Genomic DNA, 6606 nt, shown 5'->3' on the forward strand with positions numbered 1-6606 from the left:
GAACAGGACGCTCACCTGGTTGTAACAAGGGGGCTTGCCCCGGCCCCGATCTCCATGCCACCTGTTCAACATTATCGACCGTCCGAGGAACCCTTACTGCGGGGCTGCGCTCTCGACCTGGTCCTGATACCACCTTCTTTGATGCACAACCACTGGTGCCTGTAAAAGACTACGAGAAGCATGAAATTGCCCCCCGCCAGTCTCATTGTCACGTAGCTCCCCTTCCTCCGGGCTCACATCATCATAATCCAAAATCAAAGACTCTTCCAACTGGGGAGGGCTCGCCTGAGCCTGCACAGAACCATCAAGACCTACATGGGCCTTACCAACCCTTTTTACACCACTTGACGGGGGAGGCGACTGTACCCGCCGGTACTCCCCACACTGTTGACCACTCAAATGCAGATGTTCAGTTGACCGATCCTTCTGTGGATGTTGAAGAAATGTTGGGGCCAGTGAGGTCGCGCCAGACCTCCATTTGCTGACCGCGCCGGGATCCCCCGTCGGTAGGGATTGTGCCGCGCTAGGCTCCACCCTCCCTTCACCTCAGCGCCAATGGGCCGCACTTCGCCCTACCGAGTCAGCTGCTCCAGGGCGACCCCTAACCTGAAAAGAAAAAGGCTGGACTGATGTGCCGGGTCCCTTACTATGAAGAACGTCTAACTGCCCACTCCCACCTGCTACTCTACTCCCAGACCAAACACCCTTCTCCTGCAAGCCCCTCCAAGAATCCACAACATTTGCCTTAAAAGAAACACTACGAGGTGGGGGGAGGGCTCACCCAACTCCTCTCCACTGCTCCAATCCAACCTTGCTTGCACCACCACAGACGCCTGACCAGACTCCTGACGGTCCCCCTCCCCACCTACCGTACTGGCCCCTTCTGGGGGCTGACACAGCTTGCGCAGTTAGCACCTGACCCGGCAAGAATTCCGGCGAGTCAACTACGTCCACTATCAACTCCTCAGACTGCCCCAGAGACTCCACAGCATAACCCCTGTCTCGCACCATCTTCACAACCTCCAAACGCCGCGCTTTGACAGTCGGGCCGCTTTGCGAACCTGCGAGCGGCCCCGCTCACTTACCATTTCGGAACGAGCACGCTTCGGTGTGAGACATGCCGCCACCACAGCCGCCACTCCTACAGAGGCCTGACACTGGGGCCGCGACTGGCCCGCGACATCCCCTAATACTAAGTCCAATCTACCCGCTTCACTAAGCAGCCTGATAGCCTCTAATACTCGAAAATCTTCGGCTGCCATGACTACTAGAAAACACACAACTAGAAAAGATTTCCCTGACAGAAAGACCTCCCGGACACCAGGTCACCAAACCTAAAATGGTGGCCGGGAAGCAGAGCCCAAGGCATTTATGCCTGGGCTTCAATTTGGGCGGAAAAGGAGCCCAATTATAAAAAACTAGCTCAACGGCTGCAAACCCACCCCTCACAGCCCTCCCAAACCGCCGGGGGGGGGGGACCCCCCCTACTGTCGGCTGCCCCCCCAAGCCCTCCTTGTGGCATGTTTAGCTGCGCACGGCATGACCCCTAGTAAGTCTCGCATATCGGCTGGATCTGAGATTGCAAAGAACGCACACGCTCAGCGTTCTCTTTCAGAGCCGGTCGATGGCAGGTCCGGGCTGGACAGTGAATCATTGTTTATAACAGCAGGGGGGAATTCTCTGTTCTGACTCCAAAAGAGGCAGACCAGCCAAGCACTTGTCAGGCGCTTCTACAAAGGCAAAATCAGCTCCTTCTTTATCTCATGGGGGTCAGAAACGCGGAAGGGGATTAAAATCTGTAATGTCTACAGTTTTAAAACGGAGAGAAAATTAATTTCACTCAGTGCAGGATCAGGGTGAGTTGTTGGCTCAAAAGGAATTAGTGGGCACAACTTTAGCTGATAATAAAGAAAATATCATTCCTCACACAAAGTTTTCTCAGGGGTCTTCCTCACTTGTGGCATATCCTAGTGACAGAGAGGAGGATTTGTTTGTCAGATTCCATAAAATTATAGTTTTTCCCTGCAACTTTTAATAACAAAATATCTTTGGATGGTGTTCATTCAGAGTTCATATTTCCTACGGCGAGGTCGGATTTGGCTACAAAGTTTAATTTCGGATAAGCAGGTTTTCTCTGCAACAATACCTGCGTTTGATGAGTCTTGTCAGCTTTTAGGCTCAGAGGTTGTTAGGTCAATGGACAAAAATTTTATTTATCCAGTTGAACATCTTGGTGTCCCACTCGGGCATAGTCACAAAATACTCCTGTTTATGAACTGGTAAAGGCACTACCATGTCCCAGCCCATTTCATATTTTGACTCAATTTTAGATCCACAATCTGGTCAGTGGGTTTGGGTCGCTCACTCAGATTTCATTTTTTCATCAGTGTCAAACGATGCTGCATGTCAGAAAGGGAATAAGAGAGTGGGTTTAGGTCCCCCTTCAGGCACAAGCAGCTTGAAGGCATATTTTTCTGCTCCCACTATTACGGAGTCTGGCGATACCGTTTTTTTTTGTTTGCTGAGTAGGATGTGGCTTTACCACTTGGACCTAAACTTCAAAGAAGATCTAGAGCAGATGCTTCTTCTTTAGTGGCACATTTGAAGCGGATGCCAGTGCATTCTTGGAGGTCGTATGATGGGGGTGTGGGTGATGGTGAAAAGCCGGGTGTGAGCAATGATGGGTTGGTTGTACATGAAGACAACTTGGATCAAGGGGATGAAAGTGATGACTTTGAAGAAAGGGAGTTGAGGGAAGGGGATTGTAATTAACCTTTTAAGGTTTCGCACCTAAACTCTGCGGTGCAAAAGGGTTTGTTGGGGACAACAAATGTGTTTAGTATTTTACAGACATCTAGAGCTGAAAAGTCATCAGATCGAGATCGTCTGAGCGGCCCTCGACAGCAGGAGGATCCTAGAGAATTTCAAAAGCGTTCTTCTCAGTTACCTACAAGTAAGGGGCAATGGCAGAACTTGTGGCTTCTGTCTGATCATAAAGAGTGTAAAATGCATTCCATTGGTGTGGGTGAAGGGTTGGTGGATACGGATTTGAGATCACAATCTGATGTCCTATTACAGAATTCAAGTACACAGGTTAAGGATAAAGTGCATTAAGGGACATTTCTATTCAGTCAAAGAAAGTGTTGGAGGTAGTGAATTCTGATTAAGCAGAGAGGATGGAGGATCAGAATATCCATAGAAAGCTGCCTTAGATGGACATTGCAATGCCTTTAGGGTCACATCTTTCAGACAGGACAAACAACAGAATTTGGAATCATTCAATTCAATTCAATTCAATTCAATTAATTTATATAGCGCGCTACATACCCAGAGGGTCTCAAGGCGCTTGGAGAAGGGTGGGGAATTACTTGTCGAATATCCAGGTTTTAAGTTGTTTTCTGAATGCTAGGTGGTTCTGAGTGAGGCGAAGGAGAATGGGAAGTGAGTTCCAGGTTTTAGCCGCCAGGTAGGAGAAGGATCTTCCTCCCATGGTGGTTTTGTTGATGCGAGGTACAGCAGCAAGGGCTTGGTTGGAGGAGCGTAGCTGGCGGGAGGGGGTGTAGAAGGAAAGTCATGTGTTGAGGCATTCGGGTCCAAGTTCGTAAAGTGCTTTGTGTGCGTGGGTTAGGAGGCGGAATGTTATCCTCTTATTGACGGGGAGCCAGTGGAGGTTTTTCAGGTGATCAGAAATGTGGTCATTACGCGGGATGTCTAGTATGAGTCTGGCTGAAGCCTTCTGGATGCGTTGGAGTTTTTTCTGAAGTTTTGCGGTGGTACCGGCGTATAGGGTGTTTCCGTAGTCCAGTCGGCTTGTAACCAGTGCGTGGGTGACCGTTTTTCTAGTTTCGGTGGGGATCCAGCGAAATGTTTTTTTGAGCATGCGAAGAATGTTGAAGCAAGAAGATGAAACGGCGTTGACTTGTCTGGTCATCGAGAGTGAGGAGTCCAGAATGACGCCCAGGTTCCGTGCGTGGTCTGTCGGGATGGGTGCTTTTCCAAGGGACTCTGGCCACCAAGAGTCGTCCCAGGCAGAGGGGGAGGTACCTAAGATAAGGACTTCTGTTTTGTCGGAATTCAGTTTCAGACGGCTGTGCTTCATCCACTCGGCTACTTCTTTCATTCCTTCATGCAGGTTGGTTTTGGTGGTGTTAGGGTCTTTGGTGAGTGAGAGGATCAGTTGAGTGTCATCAGTGTAGGAGATGATGTTGAGGTTGTGTTGGCGTGCGATGGCCGCGAGGGGGCTCATGTATACGTTGAAGAGGGTGGGACTTAGTGAGGATCCTTGTGGCACGCCGCAAATGACTTCAGTGGCCTCTGACTTGAATGGTGGGAGGCGGACTCTCTGGGTTCTTCCGGCAAGGAACAAGGTGATCCATTCCAGTGCTTTTCCTTGGATTCCGATGTTTCTGAGGCGTTGTAACAGGGTGTTATGACAGACTGTGTCGAAGGCTGCGGAGAGGTCGAGGAGGATGAGGGCGACTGTGTCTCCATTGTCCAGTAGAGTTCGAATGTCGTCTGTTGCTGCGATGAGTGCGGTCTCAGTGCTGTGTTTAGCTCGGAAGCCGGACTGTGAGAAGTCGAGGGATTTGTTGGTTTCTAGGAAGGCGGCGAGCTGGTTGTTGACAGCTTTCTCGATGACTTTGGCCGGGAATGGAAGGAGCGAGATGGGGCGGTAGTTTTTGAGTTCGGTGGGGTCCGCTGTGGGTTTTTTCAGAAGGGCGCTGAGTTTGGCGTGTTTCCAGCTTTCCGGGAAGGTGACGGAGTTGAGGGAGCAGTTGATGATGTCTCGGAGGTGTGGTGCTATGATGGAATCTGCTTTGTTGAAGATGTGGTGAGGGCATGGGTCTGTGGGGGATCCTGAGTGGATGGAGTTCATCAGGCGGATGGTGTCCTCAGTGGAGATTGGGTTCCAGTCATTAAGGATGTTCAAGGGGGGGTGAAGGTACGGCAGAAGGTTGGGTGGGTTGGTCTCCGGGTTGGTTGTGGAATCTGTTGTGGATGTCTGCGATTTTGTCGTGGAAGAACGAAGCTAGGGAGTCGCAAAGGGCTTGAGAGGGAGTGATGTCGTTGGAGTTGGCAGTGGGGTTGGTAAACTCTTTGACGATGTTGAATAATTCCTTGCTATTGTGGGCGTTGTTGTCAAGTCGGTCTTTGAAAGCGGCTTTCTTGGCAGTCCGGATCAGTTGGTGGTGTATGCGGGTGGCGTTTTTGAAGGCGTCCCTGGTGCTGGTGTTTGGGTCTTTTTTCCAGGCCTTTGACGATTTTAAACTATTACACAGGGATATTCAAGCCAAGGAGGGATCTATGGAGGAGGAATGGGAACTGGCTAGGAGGCCCAGGGTTCTCAAAACTATTGATGATAACAGCCTTTCTTATATACGTAAGCGTATATTGTGAACGTCACCAAGATAGGGTGGTAGCCATATTCAAGTACATGGATATAATTCGTAAGGCCCAAATGCATTTTGGAGGTTATGCCTGGTTGAGCTATGAAGAGGAGTTCAGAGCCAGGTTAAGTATATTTCATGACAAGCCATGGGGGGGATATAGATTCCGAATTGTGGCTTCAATGGATGTCTTCCACACATCCTCAAGCCAGGACTCACACTGTTGGGAAGTAATGGAGCGGGTGTTTATCTTACCTCTGTAGTTCCTTTTCGTGTGCGTGCTATGCATGCTTGATTGGGCATGCGCTTGGGGCCGGGGGGGATTTCACAAGTATAAAAGCTGGTTCCTTGCATTTGACCAGCTCTTGGTTTCTTTCCCGGTCCTGTGACCCGGAAGGTCTATGCTAGGTTTTCCGGAACTTCCTGCTGTCCCGATGTTTGCCTGACTTCTTGTTGAGTGGATCCGGAGTTCAGAACGCCGGATCGGGACGGAGAAAACTACGCTGAATTTCTTCTTTTAGCGGGACATTTTGTATTCCTTTTCCTTTGGCAAGAGAAGTGCTCGAGGTACTTTATCTTGTACTTGTTTCCCTTTTTTGTGCCTTACTCTCCGCTGTCACAATGGGATCATTTGTGTAGTGGTGGTAATGGAAATAAACGTGGTTGCGTTTATTGTATAATTCCCTCTGTGTTTTCCCCATATTCTTTTTTGGATTCCCTTTTCTCCTTCATTTGGAGAACCTCTAGTGCCCAGTGATATTTCTAGTGGTCACGTACGTTTTAGGGCTGCACCATTGACGATTGAGTATAGTAGTGTCCTTTCCTCTTACGTCTGGATAAGGTTTTTTTTTCCTGATGTGTTTTCTTTTTTTTCCCTTCTCCTGTTCTACAAAGACTGTTTGGATTGACAAGAAGGTGTTCTTTATTTCATGATTAATGTTTACGTTCTGTGGACAATGACTTTATAATATCCCTGGATTGTTTGTATGATATGGTACACAAGAGTGAATTGAAGACTTCAAATAAGGAGACAATACTTCTAAAACTCAGAAGAAGCTCCTGGAACCTGAGTCAGGGGTAAGAACGTTTACTTGTTACCCAAGTTGCTACGCCCAATCAAGTACGTATGAGTATGGAAACGTGGTGTTAATCTCTCTTCTGTTGCCTTTTGTAGATAGTCCTGGGGTTCCAGTTTATACAGAGAGAAGTGTTGCATCAC

This window comes from Lissotriton vulgaris, chromosome 3_1, assembly GCF_964263255.1.
Source record: "Lissotriton vulgaris chromosome 3_1, aLisVul1.2, whole genome shotgun sequence".
Classification (NCBI taxonomy): Eukaryota; Metazoa; Chordata; class Amphibia; order Caudata; family Salamandridae; genus Lissotriton; species Lissotriton vulgaris.